The following is a 19,849-nucleotide window of genomic DNA, read 5'->3' as shown; positions in this document are numbered from 1 at the left end:
ATTTGGTAGGCACGAATTCGCGGCGAATGCGCGGGCGTCCGTTTTTTTGCACGCATTCGCATTTTCGCTGGCGAATGTGAGCCAAATTCGCCCATCACTAGCCATCACTAGCCATGATCTAACAAATGATTGTATGCACCTTTGGCTGTATCTGCGCTAGTTAACCAGTGGTTATAGATGCAAAGATGACTACAGGGACATGAATGTTTCACCGAATAATTCATTGAGTGAGAGTTAAAACCCCTTGCTTTTGATTTGAAGGTAATGCTGATTTTAGCCACTTTGCCCTCACCTTCTCCTTTAAAATCTTGTTCCAATGTCTTAGCTCTAACTATATTAAACACTCTGGGGCAAATTCACTAAGCGCCGAAGCGTCTAACGCTAGCGTGAATTCGCTATCGTTGGGCATTTTCGTTACTCCGCAAATTCACTAACGGACGCTGGTGTAACTTTGCTAGTGTAACTTCGCACCCTTACGCCTGGCGAATTTGCGCAACGGATGTAACTACGCAAATTCACTAACGCGCGCATTGTACTGAACGCTACCTTTTACGCCAGACTTCCTTCGCCACCTCAGACCAGGCGAAGCGCAATAGAGTAGATAGGGATTGCTTCAAAAAAAGTTAACATTTTTTCTAAGTCCCAAAAAACGCTGGCGTTTTTTCTTTATTATGGGTAATAGGCTGAAAAAGATCGAAAAAATTTTTGGGGCTCCCCTCCTTCCCCCCTACATTTCCTAACTCATGGCAACTTAACTATAGAGTGGGCACTTGTGTAGGGCAAAATAAAAATTTTATTTGATGTTTTGAAGGTTTCCCAGGCATTTGTAGTGCTGCTACGAATACTTCCATTGAAATTAGAATTTGGCGCCGTATGCAAATTAACCATCGCTAGCGTAACTTCGATTTGCTTGGCGAATTAACGCTAGCGCAACTTCGAAACCTTACGCTACCCCTGAGCGCAACTTTGGATTTTAGTGAATTTGCGGAGCGCTGACGAAAAAACGCCTGGCGAGGTGCGGCGAAGCGGACGCCAGCGCAACTACGATTTTTAGTGAATGTCCCACTCTGACTGCCGGTTTTGATTTCTGATGCTGTATAATGACAGTTGTGTTTTAGATGCATTGGCTACTAGGAGACAGAGGAGATGTTTTTTTTTTTTTAGTCGTTTAAATGAGTTAAAGCGTATTGGGTTTAATGGAATGTTGTGTAGCATGAGGCATGTGAATACCTTCTGTTATAAAAAGCCTACTCCGCATCATTTGACTTTGATTACACAAATTATTATCAGGAACAGGAAGTTGGGTCAATAAAAGTGCACAATTGTAGTATGTGAATACTGTTAAGCAAAGGATAGCATATAAACCACCCTTCTGCTAACATTTAAAGCCCTTCACTCCTCTGCTCCTCATTACATTTCTTCTCTTGTCTCACTGTATGTTCCTGGCCTTCTCCTCTACTCCTCTCAATGTCACCGTCTTCTCACACCATCCACTGCCATCTCTTGTCTTCAGCCTCTCCGTGTTGCTGCTCCTTACCTCTGGAAAGCTAACCCAGAATTCCTCCATAATTAGCGCTCTCTTAATCTCGCAAAGAAAAAACTCGAGATACTGAGTATCTTGAAAATTCCTAGCAAAAGAAAAAATATGAAAACCTCTTAAAAGTCAGATTATATTTAGATCAGCGCATCTCCCATTGACTTCTGTAGGACTTCGACAACTTTTACCTGGCAAAGATTTGTATTATTCGTTTTTTGTGGTTTTTACATTTAATGAATCTCAATTTTTTAGAGCTTTTTAACATAATGAGATAAACGGCAAACTTTTAGAGATTCGAGGAAAAAATCTAAATCTGATTGTTAGTAAACAACCCTCTTAGACTGTAAGCTCTACTGTGCAGGGACCTCCTTCCTACTGTCTCTCTGAACAAATGGCACATAAGCTCTGTGTACTTATATACTGTATATATTTATTGTATTTATTATGTTACTTGTCCTCCCTGTGTATACTTATATATAGTGCACCACATTGCATGTCCTTACAGCGCTTTATAAATAAAGTTATACATACATTTGAGTAATATTATATATTTAGCTTTGTTATTTATCTAGTAATCATTATTTCTACTGATCAGTCCACTGTACTGCCTTTTCCTCAACTGCTGAATCTTGCATTGTCTTTGCTCTCTTCCCATCTATCTCTGGGAAACTTCTTTTCTTGGCCTACATACCTACCTACTGTCTTCTTCTTTCTTTTTCTTCTTCTTTTCCTCCATCTCCTTTGTCTTCTTCTTGTATTCCATATATCACAACCCTTGAACTTAAATGTTCTTGTAGAGGCATCAGCCCTTCTCAAAACTTTATCTCAAAGGATCAAAACCTCCAGCATTCCCTGTAGCCAAAGTATTTGCAAGAAGTTTGTATGTGCGTTTCCTCAGGGTTCTCCTTTACTAGTTAAAGGAACAGTAACACCAAACTGTTGCCTTGCACTGGAAAAAATTGTGGGTTTGCTTCAGAAACACAACTCTAATTTATATAAACAAGCTGCTGCATAGCCATGTGGCCAGCCATTCAAGCACGGGAGACACGGTAGATAACAAATAAGTTCTAAAGAATACCACTGTATACTAAAGAGCTTATCTGTTATCTGCTGTGTTTCCTGTGCCTTTTCTCCTTTTTCTAGCTCAAATGGCTGCCCCCATGGTTACACAGCAGCTTGTTTATACAAACTATAGTTGTGTTTCTGAAACAAACACACCAGTTGTACCAGTGCAGCGCAACTGTGTATTATATTTTCAGTAGTTTAAAACACTTTAATTTTTTGGCGTTACTGTTCCTTTAATAGACTCCTGATGAAACTGACCCCAATGTGTTGGTTTTGTAAATGAAATAGATTGCCAGCTTCACTGGGGCAGGCATTAATGAGAACAATGAACAATCCATGTAAAGCATTTGGGGGTGTTACATAAATAAAGGCTAAGGCCACCTCTAGCGACAGATAACATTTTAAATGCTAAGCCTGAGAGCTGCAGAATAAAACATTTATATTAATTGGAAAGAAAATAAGAAAATGAAGACCAGTTGCTAATTGAATTCTGCTGCCTACACCATATTAAAGGTTATTTTAAGCTGCACAACCCTTCATTTTCTTCATTTCCAGGCCTTGTAACATATACGTTAAAATAATCCTTGGTTAGGGCTTAATATTCAGGTACATACATTATACAAAAAAGCTGCCTTAATAAAAAATTTTTTCCCACAACTGCATTTAAAGTTGGTCTAAAATGGCATTTTGGCATCTTCTAGGTATAAGTTATGAGCACAGCCTTTTGTGCCTGCGTTTGTGAATCATTTCCCTTTCAACTCTACCGTCCCTAATCTAGACTTGAATATTCTGCCTGGTGAGTGACCATAGAAACCAAAAAAGCAGAATGTAAGGCTACATTTTTATTGTTCTAATTATTTTTACAACACCTTTTTATTCAGTCTAGTCTTAATGCCAAACTGGAGAACTGCATTTCAAAACGTTAAATAATTCAGACACCTCACAAAAAAAGACCAAATGCAAGCTGTCTTACAAAACATATAACATTTTAAAAGAGCCTCTAATGGCCATGAAGTATGGGCTACTTCTTGTCATCAGAGTATCAGGAGAGGTAAAATATAGAGCAGCTTCTACTCAGGCATATGTATAAATGCTAATGTGAAGAGAAGGAACATTATGGTTACAAATACACCTTTTAGCTTCACGATATATTTAGGGCAGTGGAAGATTCAGACTACTGGCAAAAAGGGTATATACACCTGTATATATTTAGATCCATTAAGTACATTTTTATGTTATTTTAACTTACATTTTTGGGTTATTCTGTGTATTATGTCTATATTCATATTATTCACTGACCAATCTATCTGCCTGTCAGATATGTCTATGCATTTACTGCTCCATATTGTTATAAATATTGCTATAATCTATCGATCTATTATCTGCCCTCTGTCTCTCTGTTAAATCTATTTATCTTATACCCACCCATCTGTCTATACATTTCTATCTTTCTATCAGTGTCTATGTGTCTTTATCAATCTATATCTTTCTGTTTGTCAAATTGATTTATGTCTCTACCTATTGATCTATCCATCTATCTTTGCACTTCCCTACATCAATTATTTCTTTCTTATGTTTTTTAGAACTGACACCTTTTTCGAAGTGGACAGCAGCTTCTCTAATGCTATTTTTCTTCCCTAGTAATAACATTATTATTGCTATCTATCTATCTATCTATCTATCTATCTCGCCTCTATCTATAACTGTCTCTCTTAATATTTTTATATCTCTATATATCCATCTGTCTCTTTATATCTATCTATCTATCTATCTATCTATCTATCTATCTATCTATCTATCTATCTATCTATCTCTCTTTATAGTTCTATATACGTCTCTATCTATCTATCTATCTATCTATCTATCTATCTATCTATCTATCTATCTATCTATCTATCATATATCTCTCTTTATAGTTCTATCTATCTATCTATCTATCTATCTATCTATCTATCTATCTATCTCTCTTTATAGTTCTATATAAGTCTCTTTATATCTATCTATCTAGCTATCTATATCTCTCTCTATCTATGCTTATCGTTTCTGTCTACCTTTTTCCCACTATAACATTCTGCATTTTCTCTCACTTTTAGGCTTTTATCATGACACAATATGAGGTCTATTTGGCATCCCAGTGCTTGAGGCTAAAGATATAGCTGCTAATGGCAGCACTGGTGAGAAAAGGCATTTTGCATTGGAAAGACACAATCACAAGTGGCAGGAAACTGCTGAATCAGAACTGGAATCCAGAATTATTGACCTCATGTGGAACAAACAGTCTTAATTATTTATCCCATGTGAAACAATGTGCATTTCTATGGTGGGTGGTCAGGGTGCCACAATGCCACTAAGCAGATGCTGCTCTTTTACATAACAATATTATGGGGAGAGCTCTGAAATGTGAAGAATTTGTTTCCTAAAGGAGAAAAAAGCGGAGAGAAAAAAGACATATGCCCATCAAAGTTTTCACTCATATCACAAATATAATTTGTTGATTTTGATAAAAAATCCTAAATTACCCTAATTCAGAGAGGTTAAAACAAAGAAATAATTGCTGGCACCAAATGTCAATCAGCCCAAGTACATGGTATCTTTTGAACTATCTTGTATCTCTTAAAATGGTAAATATATGTCCTGTCTAGTGCAGTTACCTGGATAATTATTTCAGGAAAAGGTTAGCGTTGACATTTGTAAGGAAAAATGTACATTTTAGATATTCAGGTTAACTGGGTCATCTGAAACTTCTATTAAGTATAAAAAGGCCATTTGAGCATACAACTGGCAAGCGAAATGTGAAAATAAAAAGGGCACTGGAGAGAAGAGAAAAAAACGAATACTAAATTCTATTTAAAATAGATAAATAGTCAAAACGTGAAGTAGCTCAGGGCTGAGCCGCTAGAGTCCATTTAGGTCACCCAAGGGGGGGTTAAGGCTCAGACCTTAAATCACAGTGATTTTTTTTTTCATTTAATGCTGTTGACCTGACATCTCCAAATAAACCATTTCTTGGCAACAATTGCCCTGTTTTATATGAGAAAGGTTTCATTCATTAGTCCCGTCGAGAGCCATGAATGGCATTTGACCCTTGTTTATCCTCCTGTGTAAGTAGTAAACCCGTTGTAGTCTACAGAGTTATCTGCTATGCAAACATGGTTCCTTCAGCCCTATTCAGCTTGCCCTCATGACATCTTATTTATATTAAGTATTCATTTATGTTATGCAGACATGCAATTGTTTACCAGTACATACATTTATACAGGGAAAGAATGTTGCACAAAATAACCTCTGTAATGTCTCAATAAATCAATATTTTAGCCATCCACTTATTTATCATTATTATCCTGCTATACCTTCTTTATATTGTGCCAACATATTGCTTTGCAGAATATAAACAAACCAAATAAAGAATGTTATGTGCAAACAATGAGACATACACCCCCATTTTTTCATGGCGGTGGAATAATCATAACCGAGGGTGAGATGCTTATCACATAAAGATGGGGAAGTTCCAGCCCTGCTTCTGAAATAAATAATCATCCAGTCTATCAATAACAAAAAAAAAGCTTTATTTAACAAATTCTGTTTCTACTTTCTCATAAACTGTATACATAATTCATGTTTTTTTTCTATTTCTCTTATCTGTCAGCTGTTCCTTTCCGTATTGCTTCTCTCCCCCCGACCTTGCACACGATTACCTTCTCCTTCCTCTGTGCTGAAAGTAGAAATCTGTTCCATTTGATCCGACAAGCTTTCCAACACCTTTCATCTTTGTAAAACATTCTTAAAAACTATACATAAAAAAAACCCAATAAAGGCCAAACAGTGGACTTTAAACAAAACAAAGAGCTTCAGGGCATCTAGGAAATGAAAGGTGGCTCCCCCTAAAACCTCTCACTGCTGTCCATTTAGCTTTTTGAGGGAGACAGTCTGCCTTGACTTTTTACTACTGTCAGTTATAGTGTATCTGTGCCGTACAGAGATCTGGCTAGCATTGAATTATTGTGTTTTCAACACTCACACTCAGGGGATTCCATTCTGTTCGGGAAGATAAATCTGATCAGCAGTCATAAAACAAAAAAGAAAAATCTATAAAAATGCTAACATTATTAAGATGTGGAAATCTGATTCCTTTTCTATGCAGCTGCTTGCTATAGATGATGCAGGAAACCCTATTTAGCACATAATGGTGAAAAAAAAAAAGTGCTTGTAGGCCCACCAGTATCTTGGGAAGCTTGATTTGCCCCTTATACCACCCTGTGTCCTGAAGAGTTTTTATCTGGGCTCTGTTGTTGATGCAAGTCTCGCAACCAATCAACCAGGATCATTTTAATAAATGGGCAAAAGAAATACCAGGACAGGGACCCCACCACCAGATCTTTCATTTGCTATAACCTTTGACCAAAGCATCCACTGAAATGGTAGGGCCCCCATTTTAATCCACTAGGAGAGCACAATAATACAGCATTTAAGAGAAATTCAGATTTCATCACATATTACTTTGTTTTCCAATTTTTTTAATAATGGTTCAACCACTACCATGACTGTTGGTCTAGAATGGTGCACCTGGACCCCACTTCAATGTAAACACAGACCATTTCTTTATTGCCTGATCATAGTCAAATTCATCTGCTTAAGGGTACAGGTACAGGACCCATTATCCGGAAACCAGAAAACTCTGAATTATGGAAAAACTCCATTTTATTGAAATAATCCAAATTTTAAAACATTGTTTCCTTTTTCTCTGTAATAATAAAACAGTTGCTTGTACTTGATCTTAAGTAAGATAGAATTAATCCTTATTGGAAGCAAAACCAGCCTTTTGGGTTTATTTAATGTTTAGATGATTCTCTAGTAGACTTAAGGTATGAAGATCCAAATTACAGAAAAATATGTTATCCGGAAAAACCCAGGTCCTGAGCATTCTGGATAACAGGTCCCATAACTATAGTGCTATCACAGGGAAACCTCGATTTTATATCTCGTGTTTTTTGTGGTTCCACCAATTTATAATGCATTTTAATCGAATTTGATCGAATCGAATTATTCGATCGATTCAAAGTAAAAATCGTTCGACCATTCGACCCTTCGATAATCAAAGTACTGTCTCTTTAAAAAATCCTTCGACTTAATACTTCGCCAAATAAAAGCTACCGAATTGAATGTTAGCCTATGGGGACATTGTAGATAGGTTTTGGGCATTGTTCGAATAAAAATCATTAGATCGATCGCTTAAAATCGTTCAAACCTTTTGCGCTAAAATCCTTCGAATTCGAAGGATTTTTCTTCGAGGGTTTTTTAACCCTCGAAATACGACCCTTGATAAATCTGCCCCAAAATGTTGTTTTTTTAAAAAATGCCCGTTTAGTGAATGTTACAAATAACAAATGACCTTTTGTTTTAGGTTGTGCACCTGTCAGGCAGGTATTGCACATGATGTTACATAATGTGGACTTGAAGAATAACTTTAGCACAATTCTCTGATACAGGTAAGGGATCTGTAATCCAGAAACCAGTTATCCAGAAAGCTCCAAATTATGGGAAGGCCATCTACTATAGACTCCATTTTAATCAAATAATTCAAATGTTTAAAAATCTTTTCTTGTTTTACTGTAATAATAAAACAGTAAATTGTACTTGATCCCAACTAAAAAATAATTAATCCTTATTGGAGGCAAAACAATCCTATTGGGATTAATTAATATTTAAATTATTTCTCGGTAGAGCATGGAGATCCAAATTACAGAAGAAAAAATGCCCGAACCTGAGCATTCTGGATAACAGGTTGCATTACTGTATTATATTTTCCTGAATTTTTTTCTGCTCCCCTAAAGAACATGAAACAGGGGTTCTACTGCATATGGGTTCCTCAGCTAATTGATTTTAAGCTGCCCCTTCCCTTTATATTACTTGGCCAGCTCATGTATTAGTAAACAACTGCCTTCACTATCATGCCCTTGCTATTACTAGTTCCTGCTTTAATGACACAATATCTACTTCCATTGTACTAGCACCTTCCCTATTCAATTAACTTACTTTATTTTTCAACAGCAATAACTTTGTTTTTTCCAGCTGAATTCTCTGCAGTGTGAGCTGTACTCTTTCCAATATCCACTGCAATCTTTGCAGTAAAAGCTTAACCCGCTGGAGGGACAGAGGGCAATACAGATCTTGTGAGGTCCCATTATACTGTATAAATAAAGTAGTACTACCCTGCCTAAGGCCCTTCATGTGTTGTTGGCCTAGAACTCAAAACAATCAGCTCTTGGTTGGGTTGCCTCTAATCAATATTAGATTAAACTGTTTGCAAAATTCTTACAATAAATACTTTTATAGACTAATAAAGTGACAAAAATAACTTGATAGATTGGATCAATAAATTGTACCTATAGAATTCATATAAATGAAAATGCTTTATAACATTACTCCCAAAGTGCTGCATATTTATGGAATTAATGTAAATATGTATGCCTTATAAATACATTTCTCACCATAGAAACTGATTAATAATATACTTTATGAACGTGAATTAATTCCCACTCGTTGCAAGTGTGCAAAGTGCAATTTTGGACATAATTTGACATTTTTTCTACCCACAAAGCAGTGCCCCCCCATGATTCCCGTGTAATTGAAGCGGCAAGCTGCAACTGTGGCTGATGCATCAAGAGCACTCAACTATACGTGCTTGTTTTAATGAACTGCATATAATTACAATTAAATTCTCATAACTGGGATTGAGTTATTTCAGGTGCTCAGGGTCAATGTGCATAACTATTTAGGTACAAGTACACAATGCCTATTGACATAGGAAACTACGAGAGCCCTGGAGTTTCAGGTTCATCAGCGTCAAATTGCATCATCATCATTTATTTATGTAGTGCTAACAAGTTATGCAGTGCTTTACATTAGATAACGAACAGGGAACAAACAGTAAATAACAAACAAGTGTTTACAGAGTACAATAGGGTAAGGGTACCACTGAGACATAAGGATTTTAGAAACAAATTTGTGATTTATAACATGACTGATTAATTAAGATACCTTGAATAAGCTTCCCTAAACAGGTGGGTCTTTAGGGAGCATTTGAAAGTTTGGAAGGAAGGAGAAAGAGAGTTCCACAGAAAAGGAGAAGAGAGGCGAAGGTCAGAAGCAGATCAAAGGTTGTGCAAAGGAGTGTATTTTGAGACTGGAGATGAAATATAGGGAGGAGCTTCATTGTAAAGTGTTAGTGATTTGATTCTAGAGGAGATTGGGAGCCAGTGAAGGTATATGCATAGAGGAGCATCTGATGTTGAGCGGTGAGATAGATGAATGAGTCTAGCAACAGCATTTAGAACAGATTGTAGTAATGAAAGGCGACTTGTTGGAATATCTGCGATGAGTAGGTTGCAGTAGTCAAGGCGGGAGATAATAAGAGACTGGATACGTGTTTTGGTTGTACCTGAACTGAGATTTGGTCATATTTGGTCAATGTTGAGCAGCTGAATACGATAAGATTTGGCAAGTGTTTGGATGTGTGGTGAAAAAGGCAGATGAGAGTCTAAGATAATTCCTAGGCAGCGTGCCTGTCTGGTCCAATGAAAGGCGGTGTTGTTGTTAAATATGAGTGATATCTGAGGGATAGTGGAGAATCTTGGAGGAAATACAGTATAATGTGTTCTGTTTTAGGATCTCAGGATTTATTGAGGTCTGGCATGGTGCCAAGAGACTGTGAATTGCTAATGTGGTTCCACTATTCAAAAAGGAATCCTGTTCTCCACCTCAAAACTATAGGTTAGTTAGTCTGACGTCAGGGGTTATAAGGGATAAAATACTTAATTTCATTGCAAATCATAATACTGTGAGTTTGTGCCAGCATGATTTTATGCGTAATAGATCTTTCCAAACAAATGTAATTGCCTGTTATTAGGAAGTGAGCAGGTACCTCGACTCTGCAATGGCAGTGGATGTGATCCACTTGGACTTTGCTAAAGCATTTGATAAAGTACCACACAGAAGGTTAATGGTTAAATTAAGGAATGTTGGCCTGAAACATAGTATTTGTACATCGCAGGATGCTGCCACTTTGCAGAGTGATTTAACTAGATTAGAAAACTGGGCAGCAAACTGGAAAATGAGGTTCAATGTTGATAAATGCAAGGTTATGTACTTGATAATAATATAAATGCAAGTTATACACTAAATAGGAGTGTGTTTCGGGTTACCTTAATTGAGAAGGATCTAGGAGTTTCTGTAGATAATATATACAAGGCTATAGTGATACTACAATTTACAATTAATATAGATATTGGTATATATAGATATTGGTATATATATATATATATATATATATATATATATATATATATATATATATATATATGTGTGTGTAGGTATGAGCGCTGGGATTCATTTGGAGGGGTTGAACTTAATGGTCTTTTTTCAACCCAACTTAACTATGTAACTATGTACAGAAAGATTCAGTTTGAGGTGGTGCTGTGAAATCCAGGAGGAGACAGGAGAATTGCATGCAATTCCCAACAGGAGGCAGGACGTATTTGTGCTGAACACAACTATGAGGAAGTGCAAGGAGCGGTTTTAGATGCAACCAGGCCAAGATTAGCAATCTGTGGGTTCTGGCAAATGCCTGAGGTGCTGCTGTAAAATGCCATAGAAAGTCACTATTTAGTGGGATGTTTGGGCCTCGTTGCAGTTAAAATGCCAGGGCCTATTTTGACTCCCAGTCCAGACCTGGATGCAACATATATTGCCCTACAGTTGCAGGTATGACCCTGGGTGGTGGTATCTATATGGACTCCTTATAGATAGCCCTGCAGCCAGTTTATTGTGTACTATAATCTCTATTGCTTCCCTACCATTTCCCTTCCTAAATCACTAGGTTTCCGTTTAGCTCATCTCTCAGAGTGTCCAAAATGTTGTCAAATCCGATTCTCCTGCCCTTGTCTCCCATACATACCGGTATGTTTTATCTCTAGTTCAGGGCTGAGCTCACCATGCAGACAGATCTTTCACAGACGCTCTGCTAATTCAATGAGCCTTCCTCCCTTTCTTATTCCCTCTGCTCAACCTAAAACAGATTTCATAGTTTCCAACTGAATATATTAATCTATGGGTTTGTGCTAGTGAGCTTGGTTGTTGTGCTTTTCTGCATTCCTCTTCACCTTTCTAGTTTGTTTCTCATCATCCCCCCTGCAGTCTATTTCATGGCTATATCAGGCTAGAACGCAATCACATTGTTTGCTCTGCCAGCAGGGAATGAAAGTTAGTGTCTTTTGTTCAGGTGGAGAGAAGTCAAACATTCAAACAAGACGCTTGCTTTCTTCTAAAAATATGAGTCCAGCAGCTCTGAGCGGTGCTCCTCTGGGAGGGTGAGCTGCATTTAAGCAGCTGTGGCTGATTTTTCAGGTGATTGGAAGGTCCCTAAAGAGTTTCTAATGGAGTCACTAGAATCTAGAGGAGTCAGCGAGAGAATGAAGATGCTACAGGGAAAGAGAGAGAGTGGGGAGATAGAGAGGCCTTCAGACAATGTGACGGGAATCAAAAAAAGGCATGGCGTGAGAGGCAAACTAAATACAAGCTGATCACCCAGGAGATTTAACATTATTTCTTTCCCAAAAGGAAAAAGAATACATTTGGGAACTTAGGCTGAAATAGCAAGACACGTCAAGGAGAGAAAGGCATTAACTCTCAGTATTTTTAGGTAGTTAATGCTGTGGGCAAAGCCAAGTTGTATTTCTGCCCAAGGCAATACTACTTGGTCCAATGCAACTCCAGCCCACTCGCATCCACCACCTCCCCCCACTGCTACAGCCACTGCCCACCTCTCCTACCGACTGTCACTCATTTGCTTTTCCTTTCCCCTGGTCTGTCTGCCCCCTAATTGTGTCCTTGGCACATGCCTACCAATGCTGTGGGTCCTGCATCTAACATGACCCCTCTAAAGCCCGGTGCACATCTGAGCATTGGCGGACACACAGGTAACAGTGAAGCTGCACCAGTCATAATTAATTTGCCAATTAATATGCCTTAATCAATTGGCCTTAAGCAAGCAAATGCCACCACCGATATTGGAAAGATGCTTTGAAAACTCTTTGGGGGGGGCAGACAAATGGGATTATGGAGCTTGTTTAGGCACGCAGTGAGAGAAATGATAACACAATGTGATTCTTTAATAAAGAATAATATATTATACAGGGAATAATGTACCCCCTACTGTAAAATATAAGGATATTATCAGTCACCGTGGAGTTCCATGACCATATAAAGACAAATTCTATTCTTAAGGCATAATTCTTGTCGGCTGCATTAATAAAGAAGAGATTTGCTGCTGTGGATCTACAGCCACTTACTGTAAGGAATTGTATTGTGCATAAACAGCAGTATTCTGAATCAAGCAAATCCCAGAGTTCAGATCCCAGGTCTGCCTTCCACAGTGGAAGGCCAAGGAATTCAATCTGATCTCTAATATCCTTATATTTTACAATAATTGGGGGTATGTTATTCCTATATACAACAGGTTGTGTTTTGGTACCAGTTTCCGTATTCATTGCTGTATCTGTGTCCATCAGGCTTATTCAACTTATTAATGTAGGATAAAAAAGCAAGGATTGTTTCTCAATTTCATTTTCTATATCTTAGTTTAATACTTGTGTCTGTTAGAGTTGCCTATCGAACTACTTTGTTCATGGCAAAGTAACTGTTCCACATCCCTTTGTATGTAAGAAGCAAATAACTGCAAATGGTATTGAGATTCCATAGGGGATCAGTAGATATCATTGATAAGCAATATCTCCAGGGTATATTAAATACATACAGGCATGGGATCTTTTATTTGGAATCTTGAGGGTTTTCAGATAACTGGCTTTTTCTATAACTTGGATCACCAAACCTACTATAAATAAATGAAAAAACCCAATATTTTTTATTTGCCGCCAATATGAACTTATGCCAAATGAGATACCAGCAAGTACAAGGCATTGTTTTCTTATGACAGAAAAAAAAGAAAATCTTATGAAATAAGAATTGTTTGCTCAAATTGGACTCTATTTAAGAAAATAATGGGAGAAAAAGGCATTTCCCTTTTTAGGAGCTTTGGGATAATTTTAAAATACTTGTGGTGTCCAGCTACTACATATTTCCATAGCACTGGTTATAAATTAGGTTGTAAACCCCCGGTTCAATCAAATGTAAAGATGTAAATTAGTTAAGGTTACCTACAATGACCCTTAAAGGTATACTGACACCAGAAAATTAACCTTTTTTTACATCTACCATACAATTGACTATGCATGCTTCTTATAGTTTTGCCATAAAGTATTTGCCCAATGCTTTTACATTACCTGTCTGACTTCCTGTGATCATCTATAAGGGGGCTGCCATATTAGTGCAGCAGGAGCCTGTTATCATTAGAAACTTTAACTGACAGGCTGAGATGGGACAGTCAGGTTGGCAAAACAGTCAGGTTTAGGATTTCCAACTAACAATTACAAAAAGAAACCTCTCCGCAAATTTAATGTACATTCATATTTTAAAAAGTAGTTTTTTAGTGTCAGTATCACTTTAAAATGTAATTCCTGCTCAGGGCTGGACATGTTTACAGCTAGGAGGGGGAGCTGTTGCCCTTTCCAAATTTACCAGGGGTTTCATGTGTCCCGAGTTTTTAAAAGAGTTTCACCATGTGGTTCTGTTTCTTTGGACTCCACTACTAGAGGAGGTGGATGATGTTGAAGGGCCTGAGGTGGAGGCAGACATCGGAAGGATTATCTAATCTAAAAATAGAATTTGTTGCAGCTCACTCTAGGAGAGTGAGTTAGGCTCAGGGTAGTTAGTGAGCAGCCTGAAATGCCAACAATGAAAGCACCAGGATTAGTATCCAGGGTGTCACTTGGTGTAGGTACTCAAGTGTACAGGTATAAAGATACATTCCACAGAAGTTCCACTCGGAGGGTCTTCTATGCGGGTATTGGACACTGTTAAGTAGTATCCACTGGTTGCAACTTTTATCCTGCCTAAGCAATACCATCAAAACAGGTTACTTGTGAACTATCTATTGTACTATTCATGACTATTATTCCCCTTAAAAGAAAAAAGGCCCTTCCAAAGAAAATCCTAATAGCTCTGTTTATGCTGAATTCCTTGTTATGACATTGTCACTGGAGGCAATATACCCATTTTCATCAAACACCTATACAGTAGAATGCCCATCATTCGCATACTTGATTACAGTGTAATATATGCAAATCAAAACTGAAGAGTCATTTCCCAAGATTAGATAACAGCAAGATGACTGCCATACTGCTGGTAGGCGAGATTCTCACTGAAGGATCCTCTTGCATCTGTAATTAGGTTTAGGATGCCTGCTTTGGAGGGCTGAGGGGTGCAATAGGAAACCTTTATGGAGGATTGATGTGCCTTTTAATTTTGTGTCTCTGCCAAGCAGACTCAGGGACAATTGAATGGTATTGGTTTTCTTTGTGGGCATCATTCTACATAGGGAGATATCCATAGGAACACAAGAAAGACTATCAACCAAATTAGAGGTTCTATTGAGGGCTTATCTTCACTCCCCATGTTGTTATGCAACTGCATCATGTGTAGCCAGTAAAGACACAAGTCAGTTGATCAGTGCTGTGTAGACCTTCAATGAGTCATACCTCTGTCCATGGTGCTCTAGACCTTCATTGAGTCATACCTCTGTCCATGGTGCTCTAGACCTTCATTGAGTCATAACCTCTGTCCATGGTGCTGTAGACCTTCAATGAGTCATAGCTCTGTCCATGGTGCTGTAGACCTTCAATGAGTCATACCTCTGTCTGTGGTGCTGACCAACTGAGCGACATTAGAAAACATTACAGTTCTAAAGAGGATAAAAGTCTGAGGCCTCTCAGAATTTTTACATTAGAAAATGCATTAAGACATTATAAAGAAAATTAAAAGGTAATTTATGACCATAGCTACAGTCCTGCAAATTTGCCAGCAGTTGTTGCGTGAAGAAAAACCCTATTGATTAAAGTTCTTCATTAAAAATGCCCAATCATATTGTTGCACTCTGCACTGCTTGACATGTCCCTGCTTTCTGCTCCAAACTGAGTGTGGTGGTGCCTATTAATACTGACGAACCCTGTTTACATCATATTACAGTGTAATGCTCATGGCACACAAATCGTATTCACCCCAAGCCTTGTTGTTGCTGATGTGACATTGCTTTTAATGGAATCTGTCTGTCACCCCATTTTCCAATTTATTTGATTTGATTTGTTTTTTTTTCATTTACATTATCATGTCTAGTAATACCTGGACGGTAACAGAACCATTTAAAGGAAAGATGAATCATATACAAACTAACTTATGGCATACAGAGAACACATGTCTACATGTAATGAAAGCAGCCATATTTCTTATGACAGCTGAGGTATTCTTGTTAGACAACTAAAGTGCAGTACATCTGGTTAAGACAAATAACTTTTTTACTTTACTACAGCTGAGGAAAGCAGAAGAACTATATCTCTCTTTGTATAGGGTCTGATCATCAAATCAATTCAAAGGCTGCAAAGCATCTAAACCTGGCCAAACACCAACCTATCAAAAATGTTGACTCAGTCCCTCATAACCAATCCAACAATGTATCTGCCATCACATGGGCAAGATCAGGCAAATATCTATTGGAGCAGTTTGAAAATTCCATCAGACAAGGAACATATTGGCACTTTTGATGTAGTCTTCCCCAATGGATCCCCGTAGGACCAGCAGAGTGATCCAGTCATTGGCTAACAATCAGATCTAATGGATTTGGCCCTTTGAGTGACCAAAACAGGTAAAAATATACTCAGTGGGCAAATTGCCAAACATTAGGCAGATATGGTAAGCTTTAAACTCTGTGTTAATTATAAGAAGAGGTACTACTTAAAGGACATGTAAAAGAAAAAAAATAAAATCCTATTTTTACTTTCTTTAATGATTAAGAAACCTATCTCCAATATACATTGATTAAAAAATGTGTACCACTTTTATAAGAAACCTGACTGTATGCAGTGACATTTTCCCTTCATTTACTGCTGTGGATTGTCAGATGGTCCCTAACTGCTGAGCAGGGAAACAATCATACTTATGAACAGCAGGGGGATTCCCCGCTTTACTTCCCAGCCATGCAGAACTTTAGCAGCTTTGTTTGTTTCCCCGTAGAGCAGTCGGCGTCTGTGTAGAGATTTGTATTGGATTTTATTTTTGCCTTTACATCCCCTTTACTGTTTCCAACTCCAGCTGCAGGGACAATGATCATGGGGCCAGATTTAAAGAGATAAACTGAGATTCTATTTGGAGGATTATTTTGCTGCAGCCACTGGTTCTGCAGAGTTGGAGAAAGTTTGTATTAAACAATACAAAAACTATAAAATCCACATTAGATTATGACAACACAGGACCCAGTGCAGTCTGCATATTCTGATTATTAATCAGTTTTGCTGTATCACCTTCTGGCAGATATTATTTGACCTGTGCTGTTTTGATCATTTATGATGGTCCCTAAGCAGCCCAGACCACACTGAGCATGTGCACAGTCTTGGTCTTGCAAAGATGTTAAACAAAGTTACAAGATGGTGACCCCCTGTGGCCAACTTTGAAAGCATAAATCATTTGTTTGATTAGGATTCTGGTGCAGAAAGTTCATGTTTATGTTTAGTATACAAAATACAGCATTTCTAGCCTTATTCTATTTTAGACTTAACTTGCCCTTTAAAGGACTACTTAAAAGATTAGGGTGCATTTACTGCCTGCAGGGCAGGGTGCAAAATGACAAAAATGGGTGCATTTCATCAGGTTTTATCAATTTTCTCCCAACCCTGCAGGTAGCAAAATTGCAGCAGAGGCCTACATTTGTTTTGTGAATTATGAGCTGTCTGGGTTTCACAGTGCTGTACTCATCAAGGGCAGGTGAGGGAGGCACCCAGGCAACTCCCTTAATGCACCCTACCTGTCCGTTATCTTGGATAATAGAAAACATTAGGATGCCCACACTCTAGAAAGAACCAGCAAGGTGCTAATCCGCAAGAATATGACCACGGAATGACAATTGCTACATTATTAGAAGGGATTATACACTCAAATCATCTACATAATAGAAAGTCTCCAGCGTGTTTGAAACATTACAATCTTCATCGGGAGGGGGGGAGCAAAAAAAAAAAAAGCCATGTATTCCATCAGTGGGAGCTGTATGCAATGAGGCCCTAAATGTAACGCCTGTCATATGGTAAAGTGGTAAGGATGTGGCACTGATGCGCTCTGCACCTAAAAATCCTGTGCGAGATGCAGAGCCAAAGGGCTCATTTACTTTCACAAGTGCAGTTTTGCGTGCAACCTCTGTGTTTTTTCCCATAATGCAGTCTTGTTTCCCAGAATTGTGTCAATGCTGTTGCAAGGGGGTGTTGCAACTGATACAAATTAACACAATTGTGCTCACACTTTGCCATAAATTGGATGCAACGTTGGTCCAATTGACATAGTTACCATTGTTCTGTGTCGGTAGCTCTGCATCAACTATGCTCCATTCAGGAGGCCGGGAGGACTGATTGGTTCTGAGCGCAACTATACAGAAGTGCAAAGAGCGCATTTATTAATGGAATGTAAATGAGCTCTCAATTACTTATTGAAAGAGCGCTGAGGGGAACACTTTGGCACTTGCATCTGGGGTGTCATTAAATGAACCCTATGGTGTCTGTAAATGACTCCCTTAACTGCCCTTTGTGCAAATATCCTGACGCATGCACTTTCTGAATAATATGGTGCCAACAGTCAGTTGGATAACAGTGTGTGCTTCTGTGCTGATGTGGAACGGATTTTAGGTGGAACATGGCAGAAAGGCAGTTTGTTTAATGTTCAGAGAACAGCCTTTGTATTCTAATAATAGAACAGAAAGAGCAAGAAGTGGGTGTTCAACCAAAGTGTTTGCACATCAGGGGTGGGTGCAGGGGGTTCCTACACCTGGATCTGAATAGCCATGAGTTGCTGAGTTGCTTTTCCAGTTTCCTTTTGGCTTTTTATTTTTATTTTTTCCCCGTCTTCTCTGATGTAGATGTCTTTTTTTTTTTGACGTGCAAAAACCAAAGTGCTCGGCAGGTTTGATACTTCTCACAGAAGGCTGTTAATGCAGCTGATGCTGTTTTCTTGTCTTCAGTTCCCTCAGGGCAGAGCTGCCCTTAATATTTCCCTCACCGGTAACATTGACAGCGTCTGCTCCTGCCAGAACTCTGGGGACACTTTATCAATAAACAAAACCTGCTGGGGTCACTATGCACATCTCAGAAATCTGGGCCAATTCTTGCAACAAAGTCCAAAGTGAGATGTAATTGTGTGTGTTAATTAGCATATGTATAATTAAGGCAAAGTACGTGACGCTTTGCTAAATCCTTCATTCCGAAAAAAAAACACTTCTTGTCAGGAAAACAGCACGGAGCATTTGGTTCTCCTTGTCAGTATAACCACGGGCATTTTCATTTTTTTCCATTTTTTTTTTCCCATTTTCATTCTGCTTCACTAGGCGGCTGCTTCATGTAGTGACAACTTTAAATAGATTGAAATTCTAGCTGTCCTATCTACTGTCACACTCATGTGAAACGGCACGTGTCCCCTCGAGGACTAGGTTACAGCAAGGGAATGAAGTATGGGGGTATATTTTCCTAAGATCACAGGGGAGATGCATTAAAAGCAAAGGCAAAGCCTTTCCATAAAGTCATGGAATTTTGCTCCAGTCAAATGGTCTGCAACTGCAGCCAGATCAATCTAAAGACTCATGGTCAGTGGGGCTTCCCTGGTCAAAGCAGCAAGTTATGAACATTACTAAAAGTTACTTGGCTCCTTATTTCTAAATCCTGGAGGAGTCATCTGATCGGGATCTTCATGGTGCCCTCCAAAGTCCTGTGTTGCCAGCCCCTGCAGAACATTTTTAGCTGCAAAATAAAAAAATATTCATCTCCTTCTCTGCTTTCCATGGTCAATAATGAAAAGTGATTGACTGCTACGTCAGGCATGTTGATTGCTGCACTCATCAAGTAGAGGAAGGACCTACTTAGGCCTCTAGACTGTCCAGGGAGACACTTTGTCCTCTTTTTCCAGGACCCTTTTGTAATTCTTAGGCAGTGAGCAATTTCCTTCATTTAAATTCTACACTTTACCCTCTTCTAATTTCTGCTCATCATTCTCAATAACCAGTTGTTACCAGGGCTTTTCTCTTTACCTTGCTTGGACTAGGAACCCTGA

The sequence above is a fragment of the Xenopus laevis genome, chromosome 9_10L, assembly GCF_017654675.1.
Source record: "Xenopus laevis strain J_2021 chromosome 9_10L, Xenopus_laevis_v10.1, whole genome shotgun sequence".
NCBI lineage: Eukaryota > Metazoa > Chordata > Amphibia > Anura > Pipidae > Xenopus > Xenopus laevis.
The sequence above is the reverse complement of the archived record's forward strand: the minus strand, read 5'-3'. Positions refer to the sequence as shown.